Raw genomic sequence first — 16615 nt, 5'->3', positions numbered from 1 at the left:
TTAAACATTTCTTTAGATATCTGCAAAGTTTCGTATTGTTCCATTTTGCAGTTTTTAAATTATGGCTGAGTAACAGGCTCAGGGAAAATTTTCTGCAATAACAGGGATAGCGACAGTAACTTTCTTTTAATGTTAAGAGAAAGAGAGTTTCACTTCAATAAAGTTATAGACTATTTTAAAAATTTATGTGCGAGTGAGGAAGTATTTTTTCAATCTCGTGAATAAAATTATCAAGAATAATAAAAATAAAAAGGATGTAAGGCGTTTCATTATTCCTCTTTATTGGAAAATTGACATTGCTTTTAGAACTTAAATTCAATATTTCAGCTAAGTGAAGGAAATATTTAAAGTTTTCGACTGCTAAAAAAAAGGAGAAACATTGTTTATCGGTGGTTGCAATTTTGTGATTGACAAAATATTAATATATATTAGCCGACAAATAAATAAATAATTACTTGAAATCTCGATTATGTTTCTTTTAGCATTAACGGAATTCGAAAGTGAGAAAGTAAACCATTGAAATGGATTTTACATTTCTACTTGATTATGAATAAATGTGCTGTGGTAGAATTTTTTGTTTCTTATAAACACTTTGGATCAAATTTTAATGTAAAAATCGCCTTCAATTCCCTATTATCACTACTTGTCATTGAATTTTCTTTTTCTGTATATTTTTAAGCTTATAAAAACCTTTATTGAAAAGTCTTGCAATATCTTTTTATTTTTTATTTATTTATTTTTTTTTGCAATTGCAATCTCTTTTTTTTTTCGATTATACATTTTCTGTATCTTATTTGAGCCTCAGTTACAATTTTAATTTTATTACAATTTTGACAGTAAGTATTAGTTATTTTTTGACTAATTCTCAAGCTCATGTTCTAGACTACATTAGTTTACAAGAAGCAAATTGGTCCAATTTTTGTTTCAATGACATGAAGAAAAGAATTTCGTGTTTTAAATTAAGGCAAACAATTAAAAAATAAAAAAAGATGCAAATGTGCTCGGTGAAAAATTATTTGAGATTTTATATCCTATGCAATATTTCAAAAATTGAAGAACATAAAGAAATATTAAGAATTTTCAACAGTACTAAAACAAGATAAAAGATGTAGTAACATCAGTAATTTTAATATTTTTAATGAAAATAATAAATATATTAACTGAATAAAAAATAAAAATTGCTATATAATCTCTACAAAACAAAACATTTGCTCTTGTTCTATCTATTGGGTTAGAAATTCTATAGGTCCTACCTGATTTTCTAGGCTAAAGGGAAAAAAAACAATGATATGCGATTACTAAGTTGAATAAATTTCACACAAATTTGAAAATTTTTGCGGAGTACGTAAGCAATGGTTAAAATATTAATATAAATATATTTTAAGATATTAACTTCACTTCATATGATATCTGAAATTAATTTTAAGAAAAATACTTAAAAAAACTGGCCACCCAAGAGCGAATCAAAATTATAAATTAATAAATTGTAATTAAATAAATGAACTGAAAATGTTTTTTACGAATTTATTAAATTTCACTTTTAATTAATTTTAATGAATATCATTTTTAACGTAAAAAATGCAATGAATAGTTAACTGAAAGTGTTAGTGTTGAGAATTTATAGAAATGATGAGTGATGGTAAGTAAAATATATAATTTGATCGATTTCCTGAGAAGAATCCCGACTATATTTTAATTAAATTTTATTTGGACAAAAAACAATTATAAAATGAAGAAATGTGAAAAATGCATTAATTTAATAAACCCTCAGCTCCCATTTTCAAGATGATTCATCATTGTACTAAGAAACCAACACTCAAGGAAAGAAAAAAAAATTCTAATTTATCTAGCCGGCAAAATTATACACTTTCGAATAATATTTCTATAATTTCATTGAAACCGGTTCCCATAGAAGAAAAATCTTTATATAAAGCCAAGCATCAATCGTACAACACACAGCTAGTTCTTTTGAAATCCCGCATTGAAAATTTACTATAAAATCCCTTGGCGCAAAGAAAATTCGCCAAGATCTCTCCTCCGCTGTTAGGATAAACCACTAACAACAACACTGAAGGTAAAATTTGCGTGTTGCTCTAAGAGCGAGATAAACATCTGCCCGACCTGGTGAAAAAACTGAAACTTTTCTTTATTCTCGTCTATATTACTAATACCAGGGAGCTCCAGTAAGTAAAGTTTTTATACGTTTTGTCTGTTTACCTTAATTGTGATGAAGAAACATAAATATATATTTTTTCCTAAATACCTTTATATTTGTATTGGAATATCTATTTATAGATATTAATCAATAATGATGGAAACTTAAAAATATGAATTGTTAGAAACGTTAAGAATTGCTCCTTATAAATTGATTATTTATTTTTGTGTTTTGTCTACTCTTATTGGAATGGTAATAAGAGAATGAGTTGTACTTGATTATTTTTTTGCAGTTAAGTTTTAATACCTCATAAATTTAAGATGTTTTTTAGAAATGTAGTTAAGTTAGGCTTTTTTAAGTCTTCATAAATTTTTTAAATGCCTTTTTAAATATGTATAATTCTGGGAAAATAATGTCATTCGCATTTCGATCCTTATAATTTTTAAGTGTAGCTTTCTTTATTATTATTTCTTTATTATTATTTTTTTATTTTAATATTTCATATTTGTTTGCTGCAAGCATTTAATTATTAATAAAAAAAATTTAAAAAAACTCCGTATGAATAAATCTGTCTAATCTGCTCATTGGGTGAACCTAAATCTTCCAAATCTGTCTAGTAGGGAACTTACAGTGAATCAATTATTGAACCGGTTCCTAGTCGCTTTACATCAACTTTTTTAAATAAATATAATGACATGAATAATTATAACAACAGTAATTAAAGCGTATTTCAAAATTCTGTTTTTTTTTTTTTAAATAGTTATAATTCATCTTTTAAGAAAAGTTTTTGAAAATGCTAACAAAATTAGGTATTTTAGGTGCACGTCAGTCAATATTGAACGATATTTTGATTTTATTATGTTCATTTTATACAACATTTATTCACAATTATCGAAAAAATATTAATATCTGAAAACCAAATAGTTAAAAATTGCTTGTAAAAGTTTACAAAATTTAGTATAATTCAAGTGTTAAGGTTTTTACTTCAGTTTGACCATATTCCTGGTAGCAAAATTATTATTTTTCCATTTATTTTTTTGTTAAAAAAGAAGTTCTTGAGCTAGTCTTCGCGTGTTATCGTTAAAAATTTGCTGCGCCTTATTGAGGCACAAGGAATTTTCAAATCCTCCACGATAACTTTAGAAAACGATATTTAAGACTAGGAAATTCTTTCATTCCTAAAAGAAAATCTTCACTTTTCTATTTAAGCATGTAATTCTTTCAAAAACAAAATAACAACCATATATTTTTCTTTGTATTAAAAATGATTGCTTGTTCTTTGCTAATTGAAATCGTCTAAAATGAACAATCGTTTAAGTTAAATTAATATTTAAACACTTTCATTATTTTCGGCTACCAGCAACTTTTTATTTTATTGCATTAAATATGATCATGAACCTTAGTAACAAATGATGACATTATGATAAAAATGTATGAAATGCGATCAAAAGCAGCGTTTCCTTCAAATTTCGACTAACAGAAATAGGAAAGACATTAAGTACATGATTAAGAGGGAGGCAGGATGCTGCTGCCCTTGGCCCTCGAAATTTATTTGGGCCTCCTAGGGCTCCCCAAAATTCAAAGAAATAAAACTGTATTTTTGAAAATTTATTTTTAGGCATTATAATATTACATTCTGAACCGCGGTGGCTCAGGGGATTGAGAGTTTGTCTCCTTATGAGGTAACCCAGTTTCGAATCCCAGTGGTAGCTGGTTGGCACGAATTCTGCTCCCATCTCGCACCGATAGCTTCAGTGGTAAACAGATCATGAGTTAGAATCTCCTTGCCATCGAGCTAACCGTGGGATGTATTCAGGGGTCTGTTTAGAAGAAATTTGGGTCCATTAACGGACCCTTCACAAAATATCTTTTCTTAAAAACGGACCCTTCACAAAATATTTTAACTTAAAAACGGACCTTTCACAAAATGATTTTTCTTTTAATCGGACCCTTCACAAATTTGTTTATCTTCATTACTGTTTTGTTAATCGACTAAACCCTTCCCAGGGCAGAAAACAAGAAAGATGGATGTAAACGAATTAAGTTTTGTCTTCGGCAGACGATTCTTCCATTATTCGTCCGAAATTAATATTCTGCGTTCAGCAGTATAGGCTAAATACCAAATATTTGTATGTTGCATCTCTAATTTAGAAGCAGCAATTGTTGTTTATTTTCTAAAATTTAATATTTTTCATTATAATTGTAAAGTGTTGAGCATAATCTTGTATGTCTTTACAATTTAAAAACTCCTTAAAAAAGTTTTTTTTTTTTGCAATAACGGACCCTATTTGCACAAATTCATAAAAGCGAACCCTGGTTGAAAGAATGTGAGTAATTTTTTCACAATTTCGCGAAAAACGGACCTTTCACAAAATGTCTGGACAGACCCTTGGATGTATTAATCACCATTTAACCCAAATACGCGTTAGTTCCATCAAAAAGTCCTCCACGAAAGCTAGTTTGTCCAATGCTTGGACCAGGAGTTCCGTTGTCTTCTGGGTTGGGTACAAAATTATAAGGCTACGGTGTTGAACATTGATAATTGCAAACTCATAATTGGGCCTGCTGTTCAATGCCGGCTATAAAATAAAATAAAAAAATTGCAATCTATATTTTGGTCATATTTAATTTAATCGTTTCTCAGCGTGGAGGTGTTAAGTAAAGTTTCATTGCTGCCTCCTCCCAGTTTTCTAATGTTATGAATTATTATCCTTTTCTTCAGATTTCCGAACAGTGAGTATATTTTAATGTACAATACATTTAAAATTTTAAAATACATTTCCTTACAAATTTTTAAATAAAAAAAAATTAAGATTTATTCAAAAAATAAACAAAAAAAAAATAGTGTGTTCGTTTATTTTTCAATTTTTTAGTAAAACACTCTTATAATTGAAATTAGAATGTATTAAAAAATGTCATTTGTAACTAAATATATATTAATTTCGTCTAGTTTGTAATGGTTTGGGCCCCAGGCCCCTTTGCAACTTGATACAGTCCTGAAGATAGTGAAAAAGGTGACGGTAGAAATATGTAATGTAAGAATTATTAACTCTTATAAATACTGAGATCAGTTAAAAGGGATGTGGACTATTTTTAATAATTATAAAATTAAATAATTTTATATTCTAAGTATGCATAATTAAAATTTCTACCTTAATTTTTATTATGTAGATTTGGCTATTAATTGACTTTTCAGTAACTCTAATAAAGATTATGAAGTTTCATTTACATAGTTAAAATTTCTATTTTTATGTAACGCTTTTATCATTATAACGTTTTTATCTGTAACTCTTATAAAAATTATGAAGTCTCATTTACATAGTAATCTGAATAATTGCGAAGAGGAACATCAATTCTTCGCTATATTGACCTGCAGGAAAATTGTGACTCAAATTATTAAACAAACCCTCGAGGACATTCTAGCCCCAGATCAACTAGCCCCAGTCATGAACCAACAATAGAGCATGTCATCGTTAATTTTTACTAATCAACTTTTAGCCTTACATTTTGAATTTTTATCTACTTTTGATTTTAGACTTCATAGACTTCTAGTCAGACTTTTACTTTTAGACATTTACTATTTGGACTTTTAGCTTTCATTGATTTTAGTTTTGAGATTTTTTATCTCTTGTTTCCTTATTATTATAATCATTTAATTCTCGACATTTACACCGGCGCTATTGGGTTTCATTGCCTTTAACACATGTTTTTAATTGTCAAACTTTATTGTTAATCCACTTTTAACTGATCACCACCACTGTCATTTGGCGAAATTTTACTGTAACTTTAGTTTTTGGAGAAATTTTATTGTAATAATTTTACTTTTATCTCCGTATACCCCCCTGGGGTGGGTCGGAGTTCAACCTTACTTACATAGTTAAAATTTCTATTTTTATATAACGTTTTTATCATTAAGGCATATTACATTGCATCTTTGTCAGAAAAAGTTAAAGTTTTATAAAAGGTTTTTTTTTTGTTATAATTTATTCAAAAAAGTTTTATCTATTTTTTTAAAATAATTTCTTTTTTATTAGTTTTAAGATGTAATTATAATGCGGTTATGAGATTAGATGTAAATTAATTATAAATAAAATATAATGATAAATAAAATATAATAATAATTAATGATAATTAAAATTGTATGTAATTATAATGTATTTGTAATTAATATTACTAAGTTTCTTTTACATGATTTTAAATTTCACTTTTATACATTATTATTAAGGCCTAATAATATTGTTTTTTATTTAAGAGAAAAAAAATTCAAGGTACATAAGTCACGTTTCGACTTACAAATTGTTCTAATTTTTTATACTTTTTTTATAATAGTTTGTATTTTTTAGCAATTGATTAGAACAATTAGTGTATTTCTTTAGTATAATGAACTTATAAAGGCTAATACAACAAATGAAGGATTTATATTGTGAAACAGTGATAAGTCCTTTTTTCTGTTACCACAGTGAAACCAAAAATGGTGGAAACATTTCCTGATTCGTAAACAAATGCAGATGCAAAACAATTAAGATCGTCTCTGGTATAAAATTTAAAATTGAAGCGTTTGCTGAAATGAGAACTACATACTACACCTTATCTCAAACTTGTTATCCATTTATTTATTTATTTATTATTTTTTTATTTTTTGTGACTTACAGTAAGTCATCAAATTTTAACTTATACTTAAAACTTCACCAGTTCTAAATTACATTCTTTTCTAACGTTTCGAACGAGTTAATGGCTCTTCCTCATAATTCTATCAGCAACAAGTTGTTTATTTACGTCTTAAAATCTATATTTATGTAAGTCTTTCTTCTTGCTTGTCATGAAAAAGACATAAGACGTCTTTCATCATCTTATAATAAGAAGATCAAACGAATAAGTTTATAAACTTTCTTTTTTTCTTCCAACAAGTGATTAACGAAATTAGAAGAAGAACATTATACTATAACAATTTGAATTCTTCCAATAATCTATTTTGTTTATTTTGAACTTTTAAGTCTTTGGATCTTTAGATACGCATATGTTGTTTTTAATGAAAACTCTTCTGTAGCTGTTCTTATCATCAGGTTAAACGTAAACAAGATATTCTTATTATCTTATGTTATTTATTTCTTCGTTTTAAAAAATAAACGTAATCATTTTTGAAGATTATTTGAAATTAGAAATGACATTTATACCCTTGGAGCACTTCCTGATCTGTGTTATTTCCTGGCGGGGAAGTTACATAGGTGTACAGAAAACGTAGGAAATATAAAATAATACCGAAAAAGAAATATGGGGGCGCGTTTTTGACAACAAAATTCATATTATTTGGTTGAAACAAATAGATTTTTTTTAACCTTTATTCGGCGTTTGATGAAAATATGAAGTTAAATTTTGCAAACGAGTATAGTGTATACACATATTATATATATTAAATTTAATGCAATTTATATTTCCTAGAAAAAATATACTGCAATTTATATTACCTAGAAGAAAAATTTTCTTACATTTTAAAATTCACCAATCCTGAATTACATGCTTGGAAAACGGTTTGTACTAGTAAATGACTCATCATAATAATCCTATATACAACTAGTTTTTGTTTACATTTAGAAATCTTAATTTACCTAAATTTCTTTTCTTGCTTGTAAGGAAAGAAGTTATGTTTATAAAGATGTTTTTTTTATCATCTTATAATAAGACGAACAAACAAATACATTAATAAACTTAACTTTTTCTAACAAAAGATTAATGAATATTTTCATATAACAGCTTGAATACATTCAATAATCTATTTTTATTCTTAACTTATAAGTCCTTGCTTCTGAGATACGCATATGTTGTTTTTAATGAGCACTCTTCCGTAGCTGATCTTATCTACAAGTTGTACGTAAACAAGATATTCTTGTTATCTAATGTTATTTGTTTCTCGCTTTAAAAATGATACGTGTTTTTTTTTAAAATATTTATTAGTACACTGAGAAAAAATTTTATTATAAGTAATTTTTTATATCGACAAAACTACCAGAATATGGTAAAATTTACCGTGTTCCTGGCTCTACAAGAACACCAAAAATCTCGATCAGCGCTTTGGTAATGGTTTTGGTAAAATTAAAAATAAAATATGGTTCTATAAATGCGATATTAAATATGTGTGGTAAAATTTGGTAATTTTATTATGATACTTTAACATGGCATAAAAACCATTTATTTGTTTACATTTGTTTTTCAGTTTTGTATTTTTTACTGAATGTGTGATAATAAGAACCGTAATTATGAAAACCAGAATTTTGAGTAAACCGTTACCATATGAAAAGAAAAATTAAAAAATATTGATTTCAATATCGTATATTTTGGTTTTGTTAACCAGAATAATAGTTTTTTTTTACCAGAATTAAATAAATATACAATAGCAATACCATACATACCATTACCATTACCGCAATTTGACCAAACTTTTTTTTAATCCATGTTGGACTAATATTAAACCCTTTCTGATGAGTGTTATAGATTGGAATTTAATATATAAGAATTACAGAAAGCATAAAAAAATAAGTATTATTTAAAAATGAACGCAAAGGCATGATTTTGTGAACAGAATTCAAAATAACTTTTTAAAACTAAGAGCAAAAATATAACAAAACTCTTTTTGATTTGGAACTTTTTACTGGAATGGCATTTCATGTTGCCTGAAACCGGCTTTGTAAGATATTTTTATTATCTAATAGTTGTTTCTTCGATTTAAAAATGAGACGCATTTTTTAAATTATTTAGTAGGACACTAAGAAGAAAAGTATGGTCAAAACTACCAGAATATGATAAAACAGAATTAAAATTAATTAGTTGAAACAAAGCAGAAATGAAACTCTTTTCGATTCAAAAATTTGTATTGGATTAGTGATACGGAACATAAGTATTCGTTAACATTAGAAAAAGAATTCATATGTTTCTTCGTGTGCTTCTGAACAAGTCATAATAGGGGAAGCACCCCTAGCAGCGTATGATAACATTTCAGGGCATGGGTTTCTATGCGATTTTAATGTGCTCTAACTCCCTTCGAAGTTAGTTGTGACATTTATGCGACTCGCTGTTATTCATAACGTTTTTAAACTTGTACATTTCGACAAAAAATAGACTAAAAATATCATTAAAAAATCTGTAGCTTCAGGAGCAAAACTAATTTCAGATTCGAAATCTCCACACCCGAATTAGGCAAAATCAAATATTTGCATATATACAACAAAAGTTTTGTTCTCTTTATCAAAAAAGTTGCCCCAGTATCTCTTTTTAAATGTAAAGCCACTACAAATTTTAAAATAATTGTATATGCAAGTTCTATTTCCAATAAAACTTGCTTGTATATTATCTAAATATTATCCAGACCAGTTTATTATTTATCAAGATCAATAATTTACCACAAAATAGCTTCTCAAATTGTAAAGTTTGCAAAATGTCATACCCGTCCCAGAGGGGAAAAAATTCTCCGTGTAAAATTATTCCAAATTCATCATAATAATTAAGTATTATGTTTTATTTTAATGTCTTCTAACTGAAAAAAAAAGACTCAATCAATGGAACAATGGAACTATATTCACAGAAATTTTTAAAAATATACAAATAAGTGAAAACCCATGTCCCAAACGAGTCAGACGCGTCACAAAGTTGTAACATTTGTTTGTTTTTTTAATTTAAAGCTCTTGTAGGTTATATTTCTGCTTAATTATTGAAGCAAAGGTAGAGATAAACATAATTAAATAACTTTTCAAACATTTTTTAACTGATTTAACTCAAAATATAAACATAAGCTTTTAAAATTGTCTTTACCTGTCACGTGGAATGGTCCTTAATGTATTCATTTTTAGGCAGTCTCTATATATTTTCTACGTATTCTATAGACTCCAGGAATTTTATATGAAACACATACTGTACAAGTATTATGTACATTTGCAAGCAATTCGTTATCTTAAAATTCATTGTAACTTAATAATATCAATCTATAGCATCTGGAAAGTCCTTCGCTAAAAGGGGATTCGATGCACTAAATTTAATAAGATTAGATCTCAAAAATGTATTGAAGTGAAAAAATATAACAAAAAGTTGGTGAAGTTCGCTATTGTATGGTTTTTTTTTAATGTTTATTTATATGAAATTTCATTTTTTTTATCCAATTTATGGTAGTTTTAAATTATTTTTTGTGAATTTTGAATGCGTTGTATATTTATCAATTGATATGTAAACTATATATCTATATAACCCCTGCATCTTTTCTTGAGAAATTGTGACAAAAATGTAGTTGAGATATTAAATCATTCTATTTCTTCCGCGTTCAACCCATATTTCAGTCATTTTTTATCTAGCCCTTCACCGGAAGAAAATTTCTTACCTTAATTTATATTAGTTATAAAAGAATGTTTATTTACGACGTAATATTTTTTGTTCGTTCTTATTAAGATTAAAACATTTATTTGTTTTATAGAGAATTGATGTATCACACATACACTGTAAAAAAATTTCGTGTACCTGAACACCAAAAATGGAAGCAACTACTTTACACCAAAGTGGTGTTTTACTGAGTGTTCTACAGTGTTTCCCAAACTTATGACTTTTGTGTACCCCTTCTAAATTTTTTCGTAACGCTGTGTACCACTGATTAAAAATTAATTTATTTTTTACTATAAAAAAAGTGCGCAAAAGTTAAAAATCACAACTGGCTGTTGACACCACTAAATATTAACTGTTAACTCTGCAAAAAAATTGCCAATAGAAAAATACGTAATCGTAAATTTTCATGGCTAGCTTTGTCTTTGAATAAAATTTTTTTAAATTTTCGTTTGTTGCAAGATATTTCGCATAAGAACGCGTACCCCCTCTAAACTGTTCTCGTACCCCTGGGGGTACGCGTACCACACTTTGGGAAACACTACATTACGCAAAACCAAAGATAGTTCCTGGTGTAGTGATAGACCTAGAATAGTAGTTGCAACCATGTTTGTTATCCAGTAACTCTAAAATTCCTAATTACAATAAGATATGATACATATAATGATGTGTAAAGTTACTTTTACGATACAATCTAAAGTAAAAATCATAAATTCAGGATGCATATACATAATATTTCTTTTAATTAAAATTAATTTGTTTATCAAGTATACTCACAGTACAGGAAAAATATTAATATAAATTCGAACAAAACCAAAGTGAATAGTAAATATTATAAAGCTATTTGCAGATATATGCAAATCTTATGAGATTTGCATGTAGTTGCATTTATAATACATGAATTTTATAACAGTTTACATACGTAGATTGTCAAATCAATCCGTCAAGAAAATTGAAATGACTTAACAATAATTGACCACAATCAGTATTTTGTATCAAACTGGAAAGATGATTGAAACTTGCTTGATATTAAATGGGCTATGGCGAGTTAGTCAATTAAATACGATAAGAAGTACATTTCATGCAAACAAACCTCCATTTTGTCAATTTCTTGAAATTGCCAATTAATTGGCTGTAAACTTCTAATAATCGTCCAAAAGCATTTGTTATTCGTTTAATACGTGAACTAACATCATTTCACACACGAATTTAATTAAATAGTTTAAAAATACGATAATTATTCGCCAAGTGTACGGAGTTCCTAAAAACGCAACGTTTATCACCAACAGTGAAGATTGGTGTAAGATTTAACATTCTTCACATTGGTGCAAGCTTTATCAATTGCAAGCTTTATCAATTGTTGCTGTTAAGATTTAACTACACACCCTTTAAAGTATGTGAGAACACTCGTTTTGACATAAACTTGAAATAAAGTAATAATTCTCACAATTTTTCGAGTTTTTATTTTTCGAGATAGGTATTATACTACACTTTTTACAATGAATGATAGCCACAAGATATGTTCTTATTTATTATTGAAACGTTGTTTTTAATGAATTTTATTACGATCACAAAGAATTACACTCGTAAATTTTAGGGCTATAAAATACGAAATAAAAATAGAAAAGTGATATCTAAACTTTCAATCGGTGCAAAAGAAATATATATACTGTCTTGCAATAGGAAAATCGAAGTAAGTGTCAAAAATTACATTAGTGAGATTTTTATCTTTTAATTTTTGTCTGATAAGTTATTTACTGCAAAAAATTTATTTTTCGAAAAAAAATGTTGTTAATCAGTTTTCTGAAATTCAATTTTAGCATTTATAGCATTAAAACAGAAAAAAATAGTTCTCAAGCCACTTTTCTCGGAATGTTTAGTGAAATACATTAATTTTGCAATTGCACGGCAGTATGCTATATAGACATGGCATTTTATTTCTTACAACTCAATAAAATTAAACCATAGACTTAATACTGCTAATTGTTGAAACTTGAAAATAATTGTTTAAAATTATCTTCTTTAAAGATTTAAACAGGTTCACCCCACTAAATTTGTTATTCTTTATTTTATTGAGAAATGAAACCTATCAATTCCCCCTTTTTAATTAATAACAAACATTAAATTAGTTCGTTTTTTTTATTTAAATTTCACTATTTTTTACACAAATTAAGAAGTTTTTTTTTTCTCATGGACTCTCTGGAAGCAAGCAATTTCTTATAACTTTTATTACTTACTTTTTCGTTTCATTATTAAAAATTTTGTCTTATGAAAGATAGATTTCTGAAACATTAATTGATATAAAAGATTTGTCATCGCTTATATCAAAAAGTGTCATAGCGTGTTAATGTGCTACATGCTTTTAAGATTGTAGGATAGGTCATAAATTCATCATCAGTTAGTTTTGAGGTCATTGGACTAACGTCATCATGTTTATTGCTAATTGTGATGCATTTAAATGTGTTTGATAAATTTTTTCCTTTTCGTATAAAATGTGAATACGCAAAAATATTATGCTTTATAAATAAAAAAAATTAATATTACAATCGACATCTATATAAAATAAATCAATGTAGGATTTCCCTATGTTTCCAATTATCAATCAACAATGTCTCGTGTGAAATGCTTGCGAAACAATTAAAATTGTCCAAAATTTTAAAAAAAATTATTGCAAGAAATGTGGTAGAACTTCTTTCTAGTTTTACAAGATAAACAATTCTGGATCAAATTACGGTAAAAAGTACTGGCACTTTGGTTGCCTCATTTGTAAATTCCATTTTACCATAAAATATTACACCGTATTTTTTACAGTAATATTTATTTGATTACAGTGATACATTAATTTTACGGTAGTTATTACTGTTAAAACTACGGTATATCAGATTTTTTGTTCCGTAACATATTCCGATAAAAATGGATTTTACAATAAAAAGTACCGGCACTCAGATGCCGGTACTTTTTTCTGCAGTTTGAACCAGAGATTTTACAATGTATTTATTAAACTAATGATAAAAGTCGATTAAACTTTTATTCTTTACTTCCAATAAGACAAAAATAGCCTATTATATTTATGATCTATATTTATAATAAAGAAAACACTATTTTTTATTATGAATAACTCAAAGTGAACTGCTGCTGCGAAAACTCAATAAAATCTCACGACAAAAGTAGTGATGTAAAAAGAAAAAATTTACGAAAAGAAATGGCCTGAGATATATGCTTAGTTTAATTAGATATTTTCTATTGTTTGCGACCACTGAGTTTTAAAATCTCGCAGTTGCTTAATTTTAGGTAATAAAAATAATAATAAAAAGTGACTCAAGCGCTGACACAAAGCAATATTTTTAATTAAATGTATATTCCATATTGGTTTTTAAAAGAAAGAGTTTTACTCAACAAGGCGATCTTGAGACAACCTGGATTTAAGGTTCTAACTTATAGTAGGCGTAGAGAGTGTTAATATTCATTTGATCTTATCGTTATGACCTTGCCTTTTACAAACATCTATTTTTGTTTCTCATAAGTGATTGGATTGTTGTTCCTTTCTTTGTTTTTCTGCATGTAAAAATCGAAAGGTTTTATTTCTATAAAATTTCCCATTTCCTCTTATTATTTCATACTACTAATTTATTTTTAATATTTATAGTTCGTCATGCATTATTTCTCTATAAGCGATAATATTTTGTTTATAATGTGACTTGTTTCATAATGATTTACATGATATTGCAAATTTTATGATCACACTGATGGCCTTCTATTTAGAAATTTTTTTCTGTCAAGCGGTATACTGTAAAAAAATTCCAGATAAAATTGCGATAGAAAGTACTGCTTCCCTGAGTGCAGTACCGGTAAAACCCATTTCACCGTAAGATTAAATTTTATCTTAAACTTTTATACCATAATTTTTACAGAAACACTTATTTGATTAAAGTCATTCAGTAATTTTACAGTAACTATTTCAGTAAAAATAACGATATTTCAGATTTTTTATGTAAAATTTTAAGGTATAAATGGATTTCACGGTAAAAAGTACCGGAGCTCAGACTGCCAGTACTTTTTACCGCAATTTGATCTGGAATTTCTTACAGTGTATGGTGTCGTCCATTAATGATGTCAAACTTTATTTCAATATTTTTAAACCCCTCTTTCTCTTTGTCACAAAGTCACGTTTCCAAATATCCCTTACTCCTCTTTGTCATGAGTCACGTTGTATTTAAACACTTACTACCATTTCAGAATAGAAACACATGTTATAGATCATATTTCAAACTTTATTTTTGAACTTAGTGCTTTAACGATATATGCGACCCTACAACAATGGTTATATGCGTACTTATTTCGATGAAAAATATTTTTAAAAAATGTATATGAAAACTAATTATAAAAACATAATTTATCTGCTGATTTTAAATGTTTTCGTTTTAAATAAAATGTATAATGTCACACTTCTTGGTATCCCCTTCCCCCTTGTTTCAAACTTTCACCATTTTAAGAATCTGTTTTCTCCCAGGATGACGTCATTTATACACGACTCCTCTTGTTTTTCACGAGATTATGTCAAATATGCCGCAAGAATCCTGTCCCATCATTAATTAAATTGTTTTAATTTTTAATTTTTATCCTATTAGTATTCAACTTTTTAGTTTTTTTTATTTGCTACTAACCTTTTTTAGATGTTTTTAATATGCCGACAACCAAAACCTTTTGAAAAACATTGTCTTACAGGCAAAATGGATTAAATCAAGCTTTAGTCTCGTAGAAAAAAAAGCGCAAAAACTGTAAGAAATTTTTTTTATTCAAACTAAGAGTTTAATAACATTTTAATTCTCAGCGATAAGTTATCATTGTATTTAATTACAATAGTTACGTCATGTTTAAAAACAATATGGCGTGTAATAATTAAAATGAATCTAATAAAAATATTTCTGACAGAAAAAAAGTCTTAAAATAAAAAAAGAAATATTAATTTCGAAGAAAAAATAATAAAGAAATTTCAGTGGTTGATACGGTGTTACGTTTTTTATAGGAAACATTTTTTACTACATATACGGTGTTACATTTTTTATAGAAAACATTTTTTACTACATATGAATAAAACAACATTTTCTTTACTAGAAGCAATTTTACTTGAACATCTTATTTATTTATGTACTTATTTTTTTGCTTTGCATAAATAGCAATTTTACTTACTAAGAACATAAATTTGCAAATACTTGATATAATAATTTAATTTGAACTTTTATTTTGAAAGTTGTAATACATTTAAAAATGTAATTTTCTTACACCAAAACGGTAGCTTTCTTAATATGAGCATAATTTTTTTTTCAAGTGTAAATAAAGAATGTTGAGCAATTATTAGAAAATTTTTTTATTTTTAAATGTTACTGTAGATAAAATTTCATACTAAAACTGTTGTTAAAAAATTGAATTTTGTTTAATGTAATTTTAGTAACAATGTTTGTTTAAAATGAAAAATTGTTAATATTTTAAAATGTAAATGAAGAATGGTATAATGTTTAAGAAGTAACTAATTAACGATATCAGACTTTTATCAATAACAATAAAGCTCAGCATTTCCTTCCTTAGTTTTATTTATTTCCTTATCAGAATATTAAGTGAGGATACCATAACAAAATATTAAGTTAAAATGGTTATAATAAATAAATAAATAAATATTTAATTGGAATTTGATTAAATTAAACATACATTTTTATCTTTTTAACTACATTTTTTTTATTTGCAGATTATTTTTAAAACAAAAGCATCCTATTAAATAAGTTTTCATTTTAATTTTTATTAAAATAAACGTATACGAAGTATAAAGTAAATATTCCCAAGAAACTGAAGCTGAAAGATATGCTTTTCAATGGAAAAATTTCATTAGCTTCAAAAATTAAGCTAGAAAAAGTTTAGATATTTCGAGCTCTCAAAACAGACACCCATTGTCAAGACTCACTAGCGATAAATTCATGTATTGATTGATGGGTTTTGATGATAGTCTGTTTTGAGCGCAAGAAACATGTTAACTTTTTCCGCCTTCATTTCTGTTCAAAAAAGATATGTTTATTAGGTTAAAGTACGTTTTTGTGTCTGATTTTGTAA

The 16615-nt window shown here is 26.9% G+C and overlaps 1 protein-coding gene across 2 annotated transcripts in view; it reads left to right on the top strand.

The window, feature by feature from the left end:
* The first annotated feature begins 1911 nt into the window (after nt 1-1911).
* The window catches only part of LOC107444734 (uncharacterized), a 46803-nt gene continuing 32099 nt past the window's right edge, over nt 1912-16615 (top strand). Inside the window, exon 1 of one of the 2 annotated variants that reach the window (XM_016058949.3) lies at nt 1912-2183. The gene's annotated coding sequence lies outside the window, so the exon portion shown is untranslated. The remainder of the gene's footprint in view (nt 2184-16615) is intronic. The other variant, XM_071187942.1, reaches the window with a different exon arrangement.

This window comes from Parasteatoda tepidariorum, chromosome X1 (assembly GCF_043381705.1).
Source record: "Parasteatoda tepidariorum isolate YZ-2023 chromosome X1, CAS_Ptep_4.0, whole genome shotgun sequence".
In the NCBI taxonomy this organism is placed as follows: Eukaryota; Metazoa; Arthropoda; class Arachnida; order Araneae; family Theridiidae; genus Parasteatoda; species Parasteatoda tepidariorum.
Note: the sequence above shows the minus strand (reverse complement) of the source record. Positions and strands in the feature narration are given on the sequence as shown.